Source organism: Osmia lignaria, unplaced genomic scaffold, assembly GCF_051020975.1.
Source record: "Osmia lignaria lignaria isolate PbOS001 unplaced genomic scaffold, iyOsmLign1 scaffold0013, whole genome shotgun sequence".
Lineage (NCBI taxonomy): Eukaryota > Metazoa > Arthropoda > Insecta > Hymenoptera > Megachilidae > Osmia > Osmia lignaria.
Genome location: NW_027478167.1, coordinates 2,222,162 through 2,243,678, shown reverse-complemented (window position 1 = coordinate 2,243,678; position 21,517 = coordinate 2,222,162).

The window sequence follows — 21,517 nt, the reverse complement described above, 5'->3', positions numbered from 1 at the left end:
CTTTCTTTGAGATAACTCTGCACTAGTGCGAGCCGCAAATGCCACTTCCAGCTTAGCTGTGCAGAAGAAGAACAACAAGAAGAAGAAATATCTCGAAATATGTCCGTCAGGCCCCTTCCCTTGAGATAAATCTGCAAATATCTCGGAAACGAAGCGAGCTATGGCAAAATGTTGAGAGACCTTTTTTGTAGAGAATTAAGTTTCCTACTTTTTATGTTCTATGATATTTTTTGATCAGATGCGTAGTTCTCGAGATATATCAAGATATTTAAAAGTTCCGAAGCCGCACCAACATAATAGAGATACAGAAACACCGTGGCCCCTTTCTTTCAGATAACTCTGCACTATTGCGAGCTGGAAATGCCACTTCCAGTTTAGCTGTGCAGAAGAAGAACAACAAGAAGAAGAAATATCTCGAAATATGTCCGTCAGGCCCCTTCCCTTGAGATAAATCTGCAAATATCTCGGAAACGAAGCGAGCTATGGCAAAATGTTAAGAGACCTTTTTTGTAGAGAATTATGTTTCCTACAATTTATGTTCTATGATATTTTTTGATCAGAAGCGTAGTTTTCGAGATATATCGAGATATTTAAAAGTTCCGAAGCCGCACCAACATAATAGGGATACAGAAACACCGTGGCCCCTTTCTTTGAGATAACTCTGCACTGTTGCGAGCTGTAAATGCCACTTCCAGCTTAGCTGTGCAGAAGAAGAACAACAAGAAGAAGAAATATCTCGAAATATGTCCGTCAGGCCCCTTCCCTTGAGATAAATCTGCAAATATCTCGGAAACGAAGCGAGCTATGGCAAAATGTTAAGAGACGTTTTTTGTAGAGAATTATGTTTCCTACAATTTATGTTCTACGATATTTTTTGATCAGAAGCGTAGTTTTCGAGATATATCGAGATATTTAAAAGTTCCGAAGCCGCACCAACATAATAGGGATACAGAAACACCGTGGCCCCTTTCTTTGAGATAACTCTGCACTAGTGCGAGCCGCAAATGCCACTTCCAGCTTAGCTGTGCAGAAGAAGAACAACAAGAAGAAGAAATATCTCGAAATATGTCGTCAGGCCCCTTCCCTTGAGATAAATCGGCAAGTATCTCGGAAACGAAGCGAGCTATGGCAAAATGTTGAGAGACCTTTTTTGTAGAGAATTAAGTTTCCTACTTTTTATGTTCTATGATATTTTTTGATCAGATGCGTAGATCTCGAGATATATCAAGATATTTAAAAGTTCCGAAGCCGCACCAACATAATAGAGATACAGAAACACCGTGGCCCCTTTCTTTGAGATAACTCTGCACTATTGCGAGCTGCAAATGCCACTTCCAGCTTAGCTGTGCAGAAGAAGAACAACAAGAAGAAGAAATATCTCGAAATATGTCCGTCAGGCCCCTTCCCTTGAGATAAATCTGCAAATATCTCGGAAACGAAGCGAGCTATGGCAAAATGTTAAGAGACCTTTTTTGTATGGAATTATGTTTCCTACTTTTTATGTTCTATGATATTTTTTGATCAGACGCGTAGTTCTCGAGATATATCAAGATATTTAAAAGTTCCGAAGCCGCACCAACATAATAGAGATACAGAAACACCGTGGCTCCTTTCTTTTAGATAACTCTGCACTATTGCGACCTGGAAATGCCACTTCCAGTTTAGCTGTGCGGAAGAAGAACAACAAGAAGAAGAAATATCTCGAAATAAGTCCGTTAGGCCCCTTCCCTTGAGATAAATCTGCAAATATCTCGGAAACGAAGCGAGCTATGGCAAAATGTTAAGAGACCTTTTCTGTAGAGAATTAAGTTTCCTACGTTTTATGTTGTATGATATTTTTTGATCAGATGCGTAGTTCTCGAGATATATCAAGATATTTAAAAGTTCCGAAGCCGCACCAACATAATAGAGATACAGAAACACCGTGGCCCCTTTCTTTGAGATAACTCTGTACTAGTGCGAGCCGCAAATGCCACTTCCAGCTTAGCTGTGCAGAAGAAGAACAACAAGAAGAAGAAATATCACGAAATATGTCCGTTAGGCCCCTTCCCTTGAGATAAATCTGCAAATATCTCGGAAACGAAGCGAGCTATGGCAAAATGGTAAGAGACCTTTTTTGTAGCGAATTAAGTTTCCTACTTTTTATGTTTTATGATATTTTTTGATCAGATGCGTAGTTCTCGAGATATATCAAGATATTTAAAAGTTCCGAAGCCGCACCAACATAATAGAGATACAGAAACACCGTGGCCCCTCTCTTTGAGATAACTCTGCACAACTGCGAGCTGCAAATGCCACTTCCAGCTCAGCTGTGCAGAAGAAGAACAACAAGAAGAAGAAATATCTCGAAATATGTCCGTCAGGCCCCTTCCCTTGAGATAAATCTGCAAATATCTCGGAAACGAAGCGAGCTATTGCAAAATGTTAAGAGACCTTTTTTGTAGAGAATTGAGTTTCCTACTTTTTATGTTCTATGATATTTTTTGATCAGATGCGCAGTTCTCGAGATATATCAAGATATTTAAAAGTTAAGAAGCCGCACCAACATAATAGAGATACAGAAACACCGTGGCCCCTTTCTTTGAGATAACTCTGCACTAATGCGAGCTGCAAATGCCACTTCCAGCTTAGCTGTGCAGAAGAAGAACAACAAGAAGAAGAAATATCTCGAAATGTGTCCGTCAGGCCCCTTCCCTTGAGATAAATCTGCAAATATCTCGGAAACGAAGAGAGCTATGGCAAAATGTTAAGAGACCTTTTTTGTAGAGAATTAAGTTTCCTACTTTTTATGTTCTATGATATTTTTTGATCAGATGCGTAGTTCTCGAGATATATCAAGATATTTAAAAGTTCCGAAGCCGCACCAACATAATAGAGATACAGAAACACCGTGGCCCCTTTCTTTGAGATAACTCTGTACTATTGCGAGCTGGAAATGCCACTTCCAGTTTAGCTGTGCAGAAGAAGAACAACAAGAAGAAGAAATATCTCGAAATATGTCCGTTAGGCCCCTTCCCTTGAGATAAATCTGCAAATATCTCGGAAACGAAGCGAGCTATGGCAAAATGTTAAGATACGTTTTTTGTAGAGAATTATGTTTCCTACAATTTATGTTCTATGATATTTTTTGATCAGAAGCGTAGTTTTCGAGATATATCGAGATATTTAAAAGTTCCGAAGCAGCACCAACATAATAGAGATACAGAAACACCGTGGCCCCTCTCTTTGAGATAACTCTGCACTATTGCGAGCTGGAAATGCCACTTCCAGTTTAGCTGTGCAGAAGAAGAACAACAAGAAGAAGAAATATCTCGAAATATGTCCGTCAGGCCCCTTCCCTTGAGATAAATCTGCAAGTATCTTGGAAACGAAGCGAGCTATGGCAAAATGTTAAGAGACCTTTTTTGTAGAGAATTAAGTTTCCTACGTTTTAGGTTGTATGATATTTTTTGATCAGATGCGTAGTTCTCGAGATATATCAAGATATTTAAAAGTTCCGAAGCCGCACCAACATAATAGAGATACAGAAACACCGTGGCCCCTCTCTTTGAGATAACTCTGCACTATTGCGAGCTGCAAATGCCACTTCCAGTTTAGCTGTGCAGAAGAAGAACAACAAGAAGAAGAAATATCTCGAAATATGTCCGTTAGGCCCCTTCCCTTGAGATAAATCGGCAAGTATCTCGGAAACGAAGCGAGCTATGGCAAAATGTTGAGAGACCTTTTTTGTAGAGAATTAAGTTTCCTACTTTTTATGTTCTATGATATTTTTTGATCAGATGCGTAGATCTCGAGATATATCAAGATATTTAAAAGTTCCGAAGCCGCACCAACATAATAGAGATACAGAAACACCGTGGCCCCTTTCTTTGAGATAACTCTGCACTATTGCGAGCTGCAAATGCCACTTCCAGCTTAGCTGTGCAGAAGAAGAACAACAAGAAGAAGAAATATCTCGAAATATGTCCGTCAGGCCCCTTCCCTTGAGATAAGTCGGCAAGTATCTCGGAAACGAAGCGAGCTATGGCAAAATGTTGAGAGACCTTTTTTGTAGAGAATTAAGTTTCCTACTTTTTATGTTCTATGATATTTTTTGATCAGATGCGTAGATCTCGAGATATATCAAGATATTTAAAAGTTCCGAAGCCGCACCAACATAATAGAGATACAGAAACACCGTGGCCCCTTTCTTTGAGATAACTCTGCACTATTGCGAGCTGCAAATGCCACTTCCAGCTTAGCTGTGCAGAAGAAGAACAACAAGAAGAAGAAATATCTCGAAATATGTCCGTCAGGCCCCTTCCCTTGAGATAAATCTGCAAATATCTCGGAAACGAAGCGAGCTATGGCAAAATGTTAAGAGACCTTTTTTGTATGGAATTATGTTTCCTACTTTTTATGTTGTATGATATTTTTTGATCAGACGCGTAGTTCTCGAGATATATCAAGATATTTAAAAGTTCCGAAGCCGCACCAACATAATAGAGATACAGAAACACCGTGGCCCCTCTCTTTGAGATAACTCTGCACTATTGCGTGCTGCAAATGCCACTTCCAGTTTAGCTGTGCAGAAGAAGAACAACAAGAAGAAGAAATATCTCGAAATATGTCCGTTAGGCCCCTTCCCTTGAGATAAATCGGCAAGTATCTCGGAAACGAAGCGAGCTATGGCAAAATGTTGAGAGACCTTTTTTGTAGAGAATTAAGTTTCCTACTTTTTATGTTCTATGATATTTTTTGATCAGATGCGTAGATCTCGAGATATATCAAGATATTTAAAAGTTCCGAAGCCGCACCAACATAATAGAGATACAGAAACACCGTGGCCCCTTTCTTTGAGATAACTCTGCACTATTGCGAGCTGCAAATGCCACTTCCAGCTTAGCTGTGCAGAAGAAGAACAACAAGAAGAAGAAATATCTCGAAATATGTCCGTCAGGCCCCTTCCCTTGAGATAAATCTGCAAATATCTCGGAAACGAAGCGAGCTATGGCAAAATGTTAAGAGACCTTTTTTGTATGGAATTATGTTTCCTACTTTTTATGTTCTATGATATTTTTTGATCAGACGCGTAGTTCTCGAGATATATCAAGATATTTAAAAGTTCCGAAGCCGCACCAACATAATAGAGATACAGAAACACCGTGGCTCCTTTCTTTTAGATAACTCTGCACTATTGCGACCTGGAAATGCCACTTCCAGTTTAGCTGTGCGGAAGAAGAACAACAAGAAGAAGAAATATCTCGAAATAAGTCCGTTAGGCCCCTTCCCTTGAGATAAATCTGCAAATATCTCGGAAACGAAGCGAGCTATGGCAAAATGTTAAGAGACCTTTTCTGTAGAGAATTAAGTTTCCTACGTTTTATGTTGTATGATATTTTTTGATCAGATGCGTAGTTCTCGAGATATATCAAGATATTTAAAAGTTCCGAAGCCGCACCAACATAATAGAGATACAGAAACACCGTGGCCCCTTTCTTTGAGATAACTCTGTACTAGTGCGAGCCGCAAATGCCACTTCCAGCTTAGCTGTGCAGAAGAAGAACAACAAGAAGAAGAAATATCACGAAATATGTCCGTTAGGCCCCTTCCCTTGAGATAAATCTGCAAATATCTCGGAAACGAAGCGAGCTATGGCAAAATGGTAAGAGACCTTTTTTGTAGCGAATTAAGTTTCCTACTTTTTATGTTTTATGATATTTTTTGATCAGATGCGTAGTTCTCGAGATATATCAAGATATTTAAAAGTTCCGAAGCCGCACCAACATAATAGAGATACAGAAACACCGTGGCCCCTCTCTTTGAGATAACTCTGCACAACTGCGAGCTGCAAATGCCACTTCCAGCTCAGCTGTGCAGAAGAAGAACAACAAGAAGAAGAAATATCTCGAAATATGTCCGTCAGGCCCCTTCCCTTGAGATAAATCTGCAAATATCTCGGAAACGAAGCGAGCTATTGCAAAATGTTAAGAGACCTTTTTTGTAGAGAATTGAGTTTCCTACTTTTTATGTTCTATGATATTTTTTGATCAGATGCGCAGTTCTCGAGATATATCAAGATATTTAAAAGTTAAGAAGCCGCACCAACATAATAGAGATACAGAAACACCGTGGCCCCTTTCTTTGAGATAACTCTGCACTAATGCGAGCTGCAAATGCCACTTCCAGCTTAGCTGTGCAGAAGAAGAACAACAAGAAGAAGAAATATCTCGAAATGTGTCCGTCAGGCCCCTTCCCTTGAGATAAATCTGCAAATATCTCGGAAACGAAGAGAGCTATGGCAAAATGTTAAGAGACCTTTTTTGTAGAGAATTAAGTTTCCTACTTTTTATGTTCTATGATATTTTTTGATCAGATGCGTAGTTCTCGAGATATATCAAGATATTTAAAAGTTCCGAAGCCGCACCAACATAATAGAGATACAGAAACACCGTGGCCCCTTTCTTTGAGATAACTCTGTACTATTGCGAGCTGGAAATGCCACTTCCAGTTTAGCTGTGCAGAAGAAGAACAACAAGAAGAAGAAATATCTCGAAATATGTCCGTTAGGCCCCTTCCCTTGAGATAAATCTGCAAATATCTCGGAAACGAAGCGAGCTATGGCAAAATGTTAAGATACGTTTTTTGTAGAGAATTATGTTTCCTACAATTTATGTTCTATGATATTTTTTGATCAGAAGCGTAGTTTTCGAGATATATCGAGATATTTAAAAGTTCCGAAGCAGCACCAACATAATAGAGATACAGAAACACCGTGGCCCCTCTCTTTGAGATAACTCTGCACTATTGCGAGCTGGAAATGCCACTTCCAGTTTAGCTGTGCAGAAGAAGAACAACAAGAAGAAGAAATATCTCGAAATATGTCCGTCAGGCCCCTTCCCTTGAGATAAATCTGCAAATATCTCGGAAACGAAGCGAGCTATTGCAAAATGTTAAGAGACCTTTTTTGTAGAGAATTGAGTTTCCTACTTTTTATGTTCTATGATATTTTTTGATCCGATGCGTAGTTCTCGAGATATATCAAGATATTTAAAAGTTAAGAAGCCGCACCAACGTAATAGAGATACAGAAACACCGTGGCCCCTTTCTTTGAGATAACTCTGCACTATTGCGAGCTGGAAATGCCACTTCCAGTTTAGCTGTGCCGAAGAAGAACAACAAGAAGAAGAAATATCTCGAAATATGTCCGTTAGGCCCCTTCCCTTGAGATAAATCTGCAAATATCTCGGAAACGAAGCGAGCTATGGCAAAATGTTAAGAGACCTTTTTTGTAGAGAATTAAGTTTCCTACGTTTTATGTTGTATGATATTTTTTGATCAGATGCGTAGTTCTCGAGATATATCAAGATATTTAAAAGTTCCGAAGCAGCACCAACATAATAGAGATACAGAAACACCGTGGCCCCTCTCTTTGAGATAACTCTGCACTATTGCGAGCTGGAAATGCCACTTCCAGTTTAGCTGTGCAGAAGAAGAACAACAAGAAGAAGAAATATCTCGAAATATGTCCGTCAGGCCCCTTCCCTTGAGATAAATCTGCAAATATCTCGGAAACGAAGCGAGCTATGGCAAAATGTTGAGAGACGTTTTTTGTAGCGAATTATGTTTCCTACAATTTATGTTCTATGATATTTTTTGATCAGAAGCGTAGTTTTCGAGATATATCGAGATATTTAAAAGTTCCGAAGCAGCACCAACATAATAGAGATACAGAAACACCGTGGCCCCTTTCTTTGAGATAACTCTGCACTAGTGCGAGCCGCAAATGCCACTTCCAGCTTAGCTGTGCAGAAGAAGAACAACAAGAAGAAGAAATATCTCGAAATATGTCCGTCAGGCCCCTTCCCTTGAGATAAATCTGCAAATATCTCGGAAACGAAGCGAGCTATGGCAAAATGTTGAGAGACCTTTTTTGTAGAGAATTAAGTTTCCTACTTTTTATGTTCTATGATATTTTTTGATCAGATGCGTAGTTCTCGAGATATATCAAGATATTTAAAAGTTCCGAAGCCGCACCAACATAATAGAGATACAGAAACACCGTGGCCCCTTTCTTTCAGATAACTCTGCACTATTGCGAGCTGGAAATGCCACTTCCAGTTTAGCTGTGCAGAAGAAGAACAACAAGAAGAAGAAATATCTCGAAATATGTCCGTCAGGCCCCTTCCCTTGAGATAAATCTGCAAATATCTCGGAAACGAAGCGAGCTATGGCAAAATGTTAAGAGACCTTTTTTGTAGAGAATTATGTTTCCTACAATTTATGTTCTATGATATTTTTTGATCAGAAGCGTAGTTTTCGAGATATATCGAGATATTTAAAAGTTCCGAAGCCGCACCAACATAATAGGGATACAGAAACACCGTGGCCCCTTTCTTTGAGATAACTCTGCACTGTTGCGAGCTGTAAATGCCACTTCCAGCTTAGCTGTGCAGAAGAAGAACAACAAGAAGAAGAAATATCTCGAAATATGTCCGTCAGGCCCCTTCCCTTGAGATAAATCTGCAAATATCTCGGAAACGAAGCGAGCTATGGCAAAATGTTAAGAGACGTTTTTTGTAGAGAATTATGTTTCCTACAATTTATGTTCTACGATATTTTTTGATCAGAAGCGTAGTTTTCGAGATATATCGAGATATTTAAAAGTTCCGAAGCCGCACCAACATAATAGGGATACAGAAACACCGTGGCCCCTTTCTTTGAGATAACTCTGCACTAGTGCGAGCCGCAAATGCCACTTCCAGCTTAGCTGTGCAGAAGAAGAACAACAAGAAGAAGAAATATCTCGAAATATGTCCGTCAGGCCCCTTCCCTTGAGATAAATCTGCAAATATCTCGGAAACGAAGAGAGCTATGGCCAATTGTTAAGAGACCTTTTTTGTAGAGAATTAAGTTTCCTACTTTTTATGTTCTATGATATTTTTTGATCAGATGCGTAGTTCTCGAGATATATCAAGATATTTAAAAGTTCCGAAGCCGCACCAACATAATAGAGATACAGAAACACCGTGGCCCCTTTCTTTGAGATAACTCTGTACTATTGCGAGCTGGAAATGCCACTTCCAGTTTAGCTGTGCAGAAGAAGAACAACAAGAAGAAGAAATATCTCGAAATATGTCCGTTAGGCCCCTTCCCTTGAGATAAATCTGCAAATATCTCGGAAACGAAGCGAGCTATGGCAAAATGTTAAGAGACGTTTTTTGTAGAGAATTATGTTTCCTACAATTTATGTTCTATGATATTTTTTGATCAGAAGCGTAGTTTTCGAGATATATCGAGATATTTAAAAGTTCCGAAGCAGCACCAACATAATAGAGATACAGAAACACCGTGGCCCCTCTCTTTGAGATAACTCTGCACTATTGCGAGCTGGAAATGCCACTTCCAGTTTAGCTGTGCAGAAGAAGAACAACAAGAAGAAGAAATATCTCGAAATATGTCCGTCAGGCCCCTTCCCTTGGGATAAATCTGCAAATATCTCGGAAACGAAGCGAGCTATTGCAAAATGTTAAGAGACCTTTTTTGTAGAGAATTGAGTTTCCTACTTTGTATGTTCTATGATATTTTTTGATCCGATGCGTAGTTCTCGAGATATATCAAGATATTTAAAAGTTAAGAAGCCGCACCAACATAATAGAGATACAGAAACACCGTGGCCCCTTTCTTTGAGATAACTCTGCACTATTGCGAGCTGGAAATGCCACTTCCAGTTTAGCTGTGCAGAAGAAGAACAACAAGAAGAAGAAATATCTCGAAATATGTCCGTTAGGCCCCTTCCCTTGAGATAAATCTGCAAATATCTCGGAAACGAAGCGAGCTATGGCAAAATGTTAAGAGACCTTTTTTGTAGAGAATTAAGTTTCCTACGTTTTATGTTGTATGATATTTTTTGATCAGATGCGTAGTTCTCGAGATATATCAAGATATTTAAAAGTTCCGAAGCCGCACCAACATAATAGAGATACAGAAACACCGTGGCCCCTCTCTTTGAGATAACTCTGCACTATTGCGAGCTGGAAATGCCACTTCCAGTTTAGCTGTGCAGAAGAAGAACAACAAGAAGAAGAAATATCTCGCAATATGTCCGTTAGGCCCCTTCCCTTGAGATAAATCTGCAAATATCTCGGAAACGAAGCGAGCTATGGCAAAATCTTAACAGACTATTTTGTAGAGAATTAAGTTTCCTACTTTTTATGTTCTATGATATTTTTTGATCAGATGCGTAGTTCTCGAGATATATCAAGATATTTAAAAGTTCCGAAGCCGCACCAACATAATAGAGATACAGAAACACCGTGGCCCCTTTCTTTGAGATAACTCTGCACTATTGCGAGCTGCAAATGCCACTTCCAGCTTAGCTGTGCAGAAGAAGAACAACAAGAAGGAGAAATATCTCGAAATGTGTCCGTCAGGCCCCTTCCCTTGAGATAAATCTGCAAATATCTCGGAAACGAAGAGAGCTATGGCAAAATGTTAAGAGACCTTTTTTGTAGAGAATTAAGTTTCCTACTTTTTATGTTCTATGATATTTTTTGATCAGATGCGTAGTTCTCGAGATATATCAAGATATTTAAAAGTTCCGAAGCCGCACCAACATAATAGAGATACAGAAACACCGTGGCCCCTTTCTTTGAGATAACTCTGTACTATTGCGAGCTGGAAATGCCACTTCCAGTTTAGCTCTGCAGAAGAAGAACAACAAGAAGAAGAAATATCTCGAAATATGTCCGTTAGGCCCCTTCCCTTGAGATAAATCTGCAAATATCTCGGAAACGAAGCGAGCTATGGCAAAATGTTGAGAGACGTTTTTTGTAGCGAATTATGTTTCCTACAATTTATGTTCTATGATATTTTTTGATCAGAAGCGTAGTTTTCGAGATATATCGAGATATTTAAAAGTTCCGAAGCCGCACCAACATAATAGAGATACAGGAACACCGTGGCCATTTTCTTTGAGATAACTCTGCACTAGTGCGAGCCGCAAATGCCACTTCCAGCTTAGCTGTGCAGAAGAAGAACAACAAGAAGAAGAAATATCTCGAAATATGTCCGTCAGGCCCCTTCTCTTGAGATAAATCTGCAAATATCTCGGAAACGAAGCGAGCTATGGCAAAATGTTAAGAGACCTTTTTTGTAGAGAATTAAGTTTCCTACTTTTTATGTTCTATGATATTTTTTGAGCAGATGCGTAGTTCTCGAGATATATCGAGATATTTAAAAGTTCCGAAGCCGCACCAACATAATAGGGATACAGAAACACCGTGGCCCCTTTCTTTGAGATAACTCTGCACTAGTGCGAGCCGCAAATGCCACTTCCAGCTTAGCTGTGCAGAAGAAGAACAACAAGAAGAAGAAGTATCTCGAAATATGTCCGTCAGGCCCGTTCCCTTCAGATATATCTGCAAATATCTCGGAAACGAAGCGAGCTATGGCAAAATGTTAAGAGACCTTTTTTGTAGAGAATTATGTTTCCTACAATTTATGTTCTATGATATTTTTTGATCAGAAGCGTAGTTTTCGAGATATATCGAGATATTTAAAAGTTCCGAAGCCGCACCAACATAATAGGGATACAGAAACACCGTGGCCCCTTTCTTTGAGATAACTCTGCACTGTTGCGAGCTGTAAATGCCACTTCCAGCTTAGCTGTGCAGAAGAAGAACAACAAGAAGAAGAAATATCTCGAAATATGTCCGTCAGGCCCCTTCCCTTGAGATAAATCTGCAAATATCTCGGAAACGAAGCGAGCTATGGCAAAATGTTAAGAGACGTTTTTTGTAGAGAATTATGTTTCCTACAATTTATGTTCTACGATATTTTTTGATCAGAAGCGTAGTTTTCGAGATATATCGAGATATTTAAAAGTTCCGAAGCCGCACCAACATAATAGGGATACAGAAACACCGTGGCCCCTTTCTTTGAGATAACTCTGCACTAGTGCGAGCCGCAAATGCCACTTCCAGCTTAGCTGTGCAGAAGAAGAACAACAAGAAGAAGAAATATCTCGAAATATGTCCGTCAGGCCCCTTCCCTTGAGATAAATCTGCAAATATCTCGGAAACGAAGAGAGCTATGGCCAATTGTTAAGAGACCTTTTTTGTAGAGAATTAAGTTTCCTACTTTTTATGTTCTATGATATTTTTTGATCAGATGCGTAGTTCTCGAGATATATCAAGATATTTAAAAGTTCCGAAGCCGCACCAACATAATAGAGATACAGAAACACCGTGGCCCCTTTCTTTGAGATAACTCTGCACTATTGCGAGCTGTAAATGCCACTTCCAGCTTAGCTGTGCAGAAGAAGAACATCAAGAAGAAGAAATATCTCGAAATATGTCCGTCAGGCCAGTTCCTTTGAGTTGAATCTGCAAATATCTCGGAAACGAAGCGAGCTATGGCAAAATGTTAAGAGACCTTTTTTGTAGAGAATTATGTTTCGTACAATTTATGTTCTATGATATTTTTTGGTCAGAAGCGTAGTTTTCGAGATATATCGAGATATTTAAAAGTTCCAAAGCCGCACCAACATAATAGAGATACAGAAACACCGTGGCCCCTTTCTTTGAGATAACTCTGCACTAGTGCGAGCCGCAAATGCCACTTCCAGCTTAGCTGTGCAGAAGAAGAACAACAAGAAGAAGAAATATCTCGAAATATGTCCGTCAGGCCCCTTCCCTTGAGATATATCTGCAAATATCTCGGAAACGAAGCGAGCTATGGCAAAATGTTGAGAGACCTTTTTTGTAGAGAATTAAGTTTCCTACGTTTTATGTTCTATGATATTTTTTGATCAGATGCGTAGTTCTCGAGATATATCAAGATATTTAAAAGTTCCGAAGCCGCACCAACATAATAGAGATACAGAAACACCGTGGCCCCTTTCTTTGAGATAACTCTGCACTATTGCGAGCTGTAAATGCCACTTCCAGCTTAGCTGTGCAGAAGAAGAACATCAAGAAGAAGAAATATCTCGAAATATGTCCGTCAGGCCCCTTCCCTTGAGATAAATCTGCAAATATCTTGGAAACGAAGAGAGCTATGGCAAAATGTTAAGAGACCTTTTTTGTAGAGAATTAAGTTTCCTACTTTTTATGTTCTATGATATTTTTTGATCTGATGCGTAGTTCTCGAGATATATCAAGATATTTAAAAGTTCCGAAGCCGCACCAACATAATAGAGATACAGAAATACCGTGGCCCCTTTCTTTGAGATAACTCTGCACTATTGCGGGCTGTAAATGCCACTTCCAGCTTAGCTGTGCAGAAGAAGAACAACAAGAAGAAGAAATATCTCGAAATATGTCCGTCAGGCCCCTTCCCTTGAGATATATCTGCAAATATCTCGGAAACGAAGCGAGCTATGGCAAAATGTTAAGAGACCTTTTTTGTAGAGAATTATGTTTCCTACAATTTATGTTCTATGATATTTTTTGATCAGAAGCGTAGTTTTCGAGATATATCGAGATATTTAAAAGTTCCGAAGCCGCACCAACATAATAGAGATACAGAAACACCGTGGCCATTTTCTTTGAGATAACTCTGCACTAGTGCGAGCCGCAAATGCCACTTCCAGCTTAGCTGTGCAGAAGAAGAACAACAAGAAGAAGAAATATCTCGAAATATGTCCGTCAGGCCCCTTCTCTTGAGATAAATCTGCAAATATCTCGGAAACGAAGCGAGCTATGGCAAAATGTTAAGAGACCTTTTTTGTAGAGAATTAAGTTTCCTACTTTTTATGTTCTATGATATTTTTTGAGCAGATGCGTAGTTCTCGAGATATATCGAGATATTTAAAAGTTCCGAAGCCGCACCAACATAATAGGGATACAGAAACACCGTGGCCCCTTTCTTTGAGATAACTCTGCACTAGTGCGAGCCGCAAATGCCACTTCCAGCTTAGCTGTGCAGAAGAAGAACAACAAGAAGAAGAAGTATCTCGAAATATGTCCGTCAGGCCCCTTCCCTTGAGATATATCTGCAAATATCTCGGAAACGAAGCGAGCTATGGCAAAATGTTAAGAGACCTTTTTTGTAGAGAATTATGTTTCCTACAATTTATGTTCTATGATATTTTTTGATCAGAAGCGTAGTTTTCGAGATATATCGAGATATTTAAAAGTTCCGAAGCCGCACCAACATAATAGGGATACAGAAACACCGTGGCCCCTTTCTTTGAGATAACTCTGCACTGTTGCGAGCTGTAAATGCCACTTCCAGCTTAGCTGTGCAGAAGAAGAACAACAAGAAGAAGAAATATCTCGAAATATGTCCGTCAGGCCCCTTCCCTTGAGATAAATCTGCAAATATCTCGGAAACGAAGCGAGCTATGGCAAAATGTTAAGAGACGTTTTTTGTAGAGAATTATGTTTCCTACAATTTATGTTCTACGATATTTTTTGATCAGAAGCGTAGTTTTCGAGATATATCGAGATATTTAAAAGTTCCGAAGCCGCACCAACATAATAGGGATACAGAAACACCGTGGCCCCTTTCTTTGAGATAACTCTGCACTAGTGCGAGCCGCAAATGCCACTTCCAGCTTAGCTGTGCAGAAGAAGAACAACAAGAAGAAGAAATATCTCGAAATATGTCCGTCAGGCCCCTTCCCTTGAGATAAATCTGCAAATATCTCGGAAACGAAGAGAGCTATGGCCAATTGTTAAGAGACCTTTTTTGTAGAGAATTAAGTTTCCTACTTTTTATGTTCTATGATATTTTTTGATCAGATGCGTAGTTCTCGAGATATATCAAGATATTTAAAAGTTCCGAAGCCGCACCAACATAATAGAGATACAGAAACACCGTGGCCCCTTTCTTTGAGATAACTCTGCACTATTGCGAGCTGTAAATGCCACTTCCAGCTTAGCTGTGCAGAAGAAGAACATCAAGAAGAAGAAATATCTCGAAATATGTCCGTCAGGCCAGTTCCTTTGAGTTGAATCTGCAAATATCTCGGAAACGAAGCGAGCTATGGCAAAATGTTAAGAGACCTTTTTTGTAGAGAATTATGTTTCGTACAATTTATGTTCTATGATATTTTTTGGTCAGAAGCGTAGTTTTCGAGATATATCGAGATATTTAAAAGTTCCAAAGCCGCACCAACATAATAGAGATACAGAAACACCGTGGCCCCTTTCTTTGAGATAACTCTGCACTAGTGCGAGCCGCAAATGCCACTTCCAGCTTAGCTGTGCAGAAGAAGAACAACAAGAAGAAGAAATATCTCGAAATATGTCCGTCAGGCCCCTTCCCTTGAGATATATCTGCAAATATCTCGGAAACGAAGCGAGCTATGGCAAAATGTTGAGAGACCTTTTTTGTAGAGAATTAAGTTTCCTACGTTTTATGTTCTATGATATTTTTTGATCAGATGCGTAGTTCTCGAGATATATCAAGATATTTAAAAGTTCCGAAGCCGCACCAACATAATAGAGATACAGAAACACCGTGGCCCCTTTCTTTGAGATAACTCTGCACTATTGCGAGCTGTAAATGCCACTTCCAGCTTAGCTGTGCAGAAGAAGAACATCAAGAAGAAGAAATATCTCGAAATATGTCCGTCAGGCCCCTTCCCTTGAGATAAATCTGCAAATATCTTGGAAACGAAGAGAGCTATGGCAAAATGTTAAGAGACCTTTTTTGTAGAGAATTAAGTTTCCTACTTTTTATGTTCTATGATATTTTTTGATCTGATGCGTAGTTCTCGAGATATATCAAGATATTTAAAAGTTCCGAAGCCGCACCAACATAATAGAGATACAGAAATACCGTGGCCCCTTTCTTTGAGATAACTCTGCACTATTGCGGGCTGTAAATGCCACTTCCAGCTTAGCTGTGCAGAAGAAGAACAACAAGAAGAAGAAATATCTCGAAATATGTCCGTCAGGCCCCTTCCCTTGAGATATATCTGCAAATATCTCGGAAACGAAGCGAGCTATGGCAAAATGTTAAGAGACCTTTTTTGTAGAGAATTATGTTTCCTACAATTTATGTTCTATGATATTTTTTGATCAGAAGCGTAGTTTTCGAGATATATCGAGATATTTAAAAGTTCCGAAGCCGCACCAACATAATAGAGATACAGAAACACCGTGGCCCCTTTCGTTGAGATAACTCTGCACTAGTGCGAGCCGCAAATGCCACTTCCAGCTTAGCTGTGCAGAAGAAGAACGACAAGAAGAAGAAATATCTCGAAATATGTCCGTCAGGCCCCTTCCCTTGAGATAAATCTGCAAATATCTCGGAAACGAAGCGAGCTATGGCAAAATGTTAAGAGACGTTTTTTGTAGACAATTATGTTTCCTACAATTTATGTTCTATGATATTTTTTGATCAGAAGCGTAGTTTTCGAGATATATCGAGATATTTAAAAGTTCCGAAGCCGCACCAACATAATAGGGATACAGAAACACCGTGGCCCCTTTCTTTGAGATAACTCTGCACTAGTGCGAGCCGCAAATGCCACTTCCAGCTTAGCTGTGCAGAAGAAGAACAACAAGAAGAAGAAATATCTCGAAATATGTCCGTCAGGCCCCTTCCCTTGAGATAAATCTGCAAATATCTCGGATACGAAGCGAGCTATGGCCAATTGTTAAGAGACCTTTTTTGTAGAGAATTAAGTTTCCTACTTTTTATGTTCTATGATATTTTTTGATCAGATGCGTAGTTCTCGAGATATATCGAGATATTTAAAAGTTCCGAAGCCGCACCAACATAATAGGGATACAGAAACACCGTGGCCCCTTTCTTTGAGATAACTCTGCACTAGTGCGAGCCGCAAATGCCACTTCCAGCTTAGCTGTGCAGAAGAAGAACAACAAGAAGAAGAAATATCTCGAAATATGTCCGTCAGGCCCCTTCCCTTGAGATATATCTGCAAATATCTCGGAAACGAAGCGAGGTATGGCAAAATGTTAAGAGACCTTTTTTGTAGAGAATTAAGTTTCCCACTTTTTATGTTCTATGATATTTTTTGATCAGATGCGTAGTTCTCGAGATATATCAAGATATTTAAAAGTTCCGAAGCCGCACCAGCATAATAGAGATACAGAAACACCGTGGCCCCTTTCTTTGAGATAACTCTGCACTATTGCGAGCTGTAAATGCCACTTCCAGCTTAGCTGTGCAGAAGAAGAACAACAAGAAGAAGAAATATCTCGAAATATGTCCGTCAGGCCAGTTCCTTTGAGCTGAATCTGCAAATATCTCGGAAACGAAGCGAGCTATGGCAAAATGTTAAGAGACCTTTTTTGTAGAGAATTATGTTTCGTACAATTTATGTTCTATGATATTTTTTGGTCAGAAGCGTGGTTTTCGTGATATATCGAGATATTTAAAAGTTCCAAAGCCGCACCAACATAATAGAGATACAGAAACACCGTGGCCCCTTTCTTTGAGATAACTCTGCACTAGTGCGAGCCGCAAATGCCACTTCCAGCTTAGCTGTGCAGAACAAGAACAACAAGAAGAAGAAATATCTCGAAATATGTCCGTCAGGCCCCTTCCCTTGAGATATATCTGCAAATATCTCGGAAACGAAGCGAGCTATGGCAAAATGTTGAGAGACCTTTTTTGTAGAGAATTAAGTTTCCTACTTTTTATGTTCTATGATATTTTTTGATCAGATGCGTAGTTCTCGAGATATATCGAGATATTTAAAAGTTCCGAAGCCGCACCAACATAATAGAGATACAGAAACACCGTGGCCCCTTTCTTTGAGATAACTCTGCACTAGTGCGAGCCGCAAATGCCACTTCCAGCTTAGCTGTGCAGAAGAAGAACAACAAGAAGAAGAAATATCTCGAAATATGTCCGTCAGGCCCCTTCCCTTGAGATATATCTGCAAATATCTCGGAAACGAAGCTAGCTATGGCAAAATGTTAAGAGACCTTTTTTGTAGAGAATTAAGTTTCCTACTTTTTATGTTCTATGATATTTTTTGATTAGATGCGTAGTTCTCGAGATATATCAAGATATTTAAAAGTTCCGAAGCCGCACCAACATAATAGAGATACAGAAACACCGTGGCCCCTTTCTTTCAGATAACTATGCACTATTGCGAGCTGCAAATGCCACTTCCAGCTTAGCTGTGCAGAAGAACAACAAGAAGAAGCAATATTTCGAAATATGTCCGTCAGGCCCCTTCCCTTGAGATAAATCTGCAAATATCTCGGAAACGAAGAGAGCTATGGCAAAATGTTAAGAGACCTTTTTTGTAGAGAATTAAGTTTCCTACTTTTTATGTTCTATGATATTTTTTGATCTGATGCGTAGTTCTCGAGATATATCAAGATATTTAAAAGTTCCGAAGCCGCACCAACATAATAGAGATACAGAAACACCGTGGCACCTTTCTTTGAGATAACGCTGCACTATTGCGAGCTGTAAATGCCACTTCCAGCTTAGCTGTGCAGAAGAAGAACAACAAGAAGAAGAAATATCTCGAAATATGTCCGTCAGGCCCCTTCCCTTGAGATAAATCTGCAAATATCTCGGAAACGAAGCGAGCTATGGCAAAATGCTGAGAGACCTTTTTTGTAGAGAATTAAGTTTCCTACTATTTATGTTCTATGATATTTTTGGATCAGATGCGTAGTTCTCGAGATATATCAAGATATTTAAAAGTTCCGAAGCCGCACCAACATAATAGAGATACAGAAACACCGTGGCCCCCCCTTTCTTTGAGATAACTCTGCACTAGAGCGAGCCGCAAATGCCACTTCCAGCTTAGCTGTGCAGAAGAAGAACAACAAGAAGAAGAAATATCTCGAAATATGTCCGTCAGGCCACTTCCCTTGAGATAAATCTGCAAATATCTCGGAAACGAAGCGAGCTATGGCAAAATGTTAAGAGACCTTTTTTGTAGAGAATTATGTTTCCTACAATTTATGTTCTACGATATTTTTTGATCAGAAGCGTAGTTTTCGAGATATATCGAGATATTTAAAAGTTCCGAAGCCGCACCAACATAATAGAGATACAGAAACACCGTGGCCCCTTTCTTTGAGATAACTCTGCACTATTGCGACCTGCAAATGCCACTTCCAGCTTAGCTGTGCAAAAGAAGAACAACAAGAAGAAGAAATATCTCGAAATATGTCCCTCAGGCCCCTTCCCTTGAGATAAATCTGCAAATATCTCGGAAACGAAGCGAGCTATGGCAAAATGTTAAGCGACCTTTTTTGTAGAGAATTAAGTTTCCTACTTTTTATGTTCTATGATATTTTTTGATCAGATGCGTAGTTCTCGAGATATATCAAGATATTTAAAAGTTCCGAAGCCCCACCAACATAATAGAGATACAGAAACACCGTGGCCCCTTTCTTTGAGATAACTCTGCACTATTGCGAGCTGCAAATGCCACTTCCAGCTTAGCTGTGCAGAGGAAGAACAACAAGAAAAAGAAATATCTCCAAATATGTCCGTCAGGCCCCTTCCCTTGAGATAAATCTGCAAATATCTCGGAAACGAAGCGAGCTATGGCAAAATGTTAAGGGACCTTTTTTGTAGAGAATTAAGTTTCCTACATTTTATGTTCTATGATATTTTTTGATCAGATGCGTAGTTCTCGAGATATATCGAGATACTTAAAAGTTCCGAAGCCGCACCAACATAATAGAGATACAGAAACAGCGTGGCCCCTTTCTTTGAGATAACTGTGCACTAGTGCGAGCCGCAAATGCCACTTCCAGCTTAGCTGTGCAGAAGAAGAACAAGAAGAAGAAGAAATATCTCGAAATATGTCCGTCAGGCCCCTTCCCTTGAGATAAATCTGCAAATATCTCGGAAACGAAGCGAGCTATGGCAAAATGTTAAGAGACCTTTTTTGTACAGAATTATGTTTCCTACTTTTTATGTTCTACGATATTTTTTGATCAGACGCGTAGTTCTCGAGATATATCAAGATATTTAAAAGTTCCGAAGCCGCACCAACATAATAGAGATACAGAAACACCGTGGCCCCTTTCTTTGAGATATCTCTGCACTATTGCGAGCTGCAAATGCCACTTCCAGCTTAGCTGTGCAGAAGAAGAACAACAAGAAGAAGAAATATCTCGAAATATGTCCGTGAGGCCCCTTCCCTTGAGATAAATCTGCAAATATCTCGGAATCGAAGCGAGCTATGGCAAAATGTTAAGAGACCTTTTTTGTAGAGAATTAAGTTTCCTACTTTTTATGTTCTATGATATTTTTTGATCAGATGCGTAGTTCTCGAGATATATCAAGATATTTAAAAGTTCCGAAGCCGCACCAACATAATAGAGATACAGAAACACCGTGGCCCCTTTCTTTGAGATAACTCTGCACTAGCGCGAGCCGCAAATGCCACTTACAGCTTAGCTGTGCAGAAGAAGAACAACGAGAAGAAGAAATATCTCGAAATATGTCCGTCAGGCCCCTTCCCTTGAGATAAATATGCAAATATCTCGGAAACGAAGCGAGCTATGGCAAAATGTTAAGCGACCTTTTTTGTAGAGAATTAAGTTTCCTACTTTTTATGTTCTATGATATTTTTTGATCAGATGCGTAGTTCTCGAGATATATCAAGATATTTAAAAGTTCCGAAGCCCCACCAACATAATAGAGATACAGAAACACCGTGGCCCCTTTCTTTGAGATAACTCTGCACTATTGCGAGCTGCAAATGCCACTTCCAGCTTAGCTGTGCAGAGGAAGAACAACAAGAAAAAGAAATATCTCCAAATATGTCCGTCAGGCCCCTTCCCTTGAGATAAATCTGCAAATATCTCGGAAACGAAGAGAGCTATGGCAAAATGTTAAGAGACCTTTTTTGTAGAGAATTAAGTTTCCTACTTTTTATGTTCTATGATATTTTTTGATCTGATGCGTAGTTCTCGAGATATATCAAGATATTTAAAAGTTCCGAAGCCGCACCAACATAATAGAGATACAGAAACACCGTGGCACCTTTCTTTGAGATAACGCTGCACTATTGCGAGCTGTAAATGCCACTTCCAGCTTAGCTGTGCAGAAGAAGAACAACAAGAAGAAGAAATATCTCGAAATATGTCCGTCAGGCCCCTTCCCTTGAGATAAATCTGCAAATATCTCGGAAACGAAGCGAGCTATGGCAAAATGCTGAGAGACCTTTTTTGTAGAGAATTAAGTTTCCTACTATTTATGTTCTATGATATTTTTGGATCAGATGCGTAGTTCTCGAGATATATCAAGATATTTAAAAGTTCCGAAGCCGCACCAACATAATAGAGATACAGAAACACCGTGGCCCCCCCTTTCTTTGAGATAACTCTGCACTAGAGCGAGCCGCAAATGCCACTTCCAGCTTAGCTGTGCAGAAGAAGAACAACAAGAAGAAGAAATATCTCGAAATATGTCCGTCAGGCCACTTCCCTTGAGATAAATCTGCAAATATCTCGGAAACGAAGCGAGCTATGGCAAAATGTTAAGAGACCTTTTTTGTAGAGAATTATGTTTCCTACTTTTTATGTTCTATGATATTTTTTGATCAGACGCGTAGCTCTCGAGATATATCAAG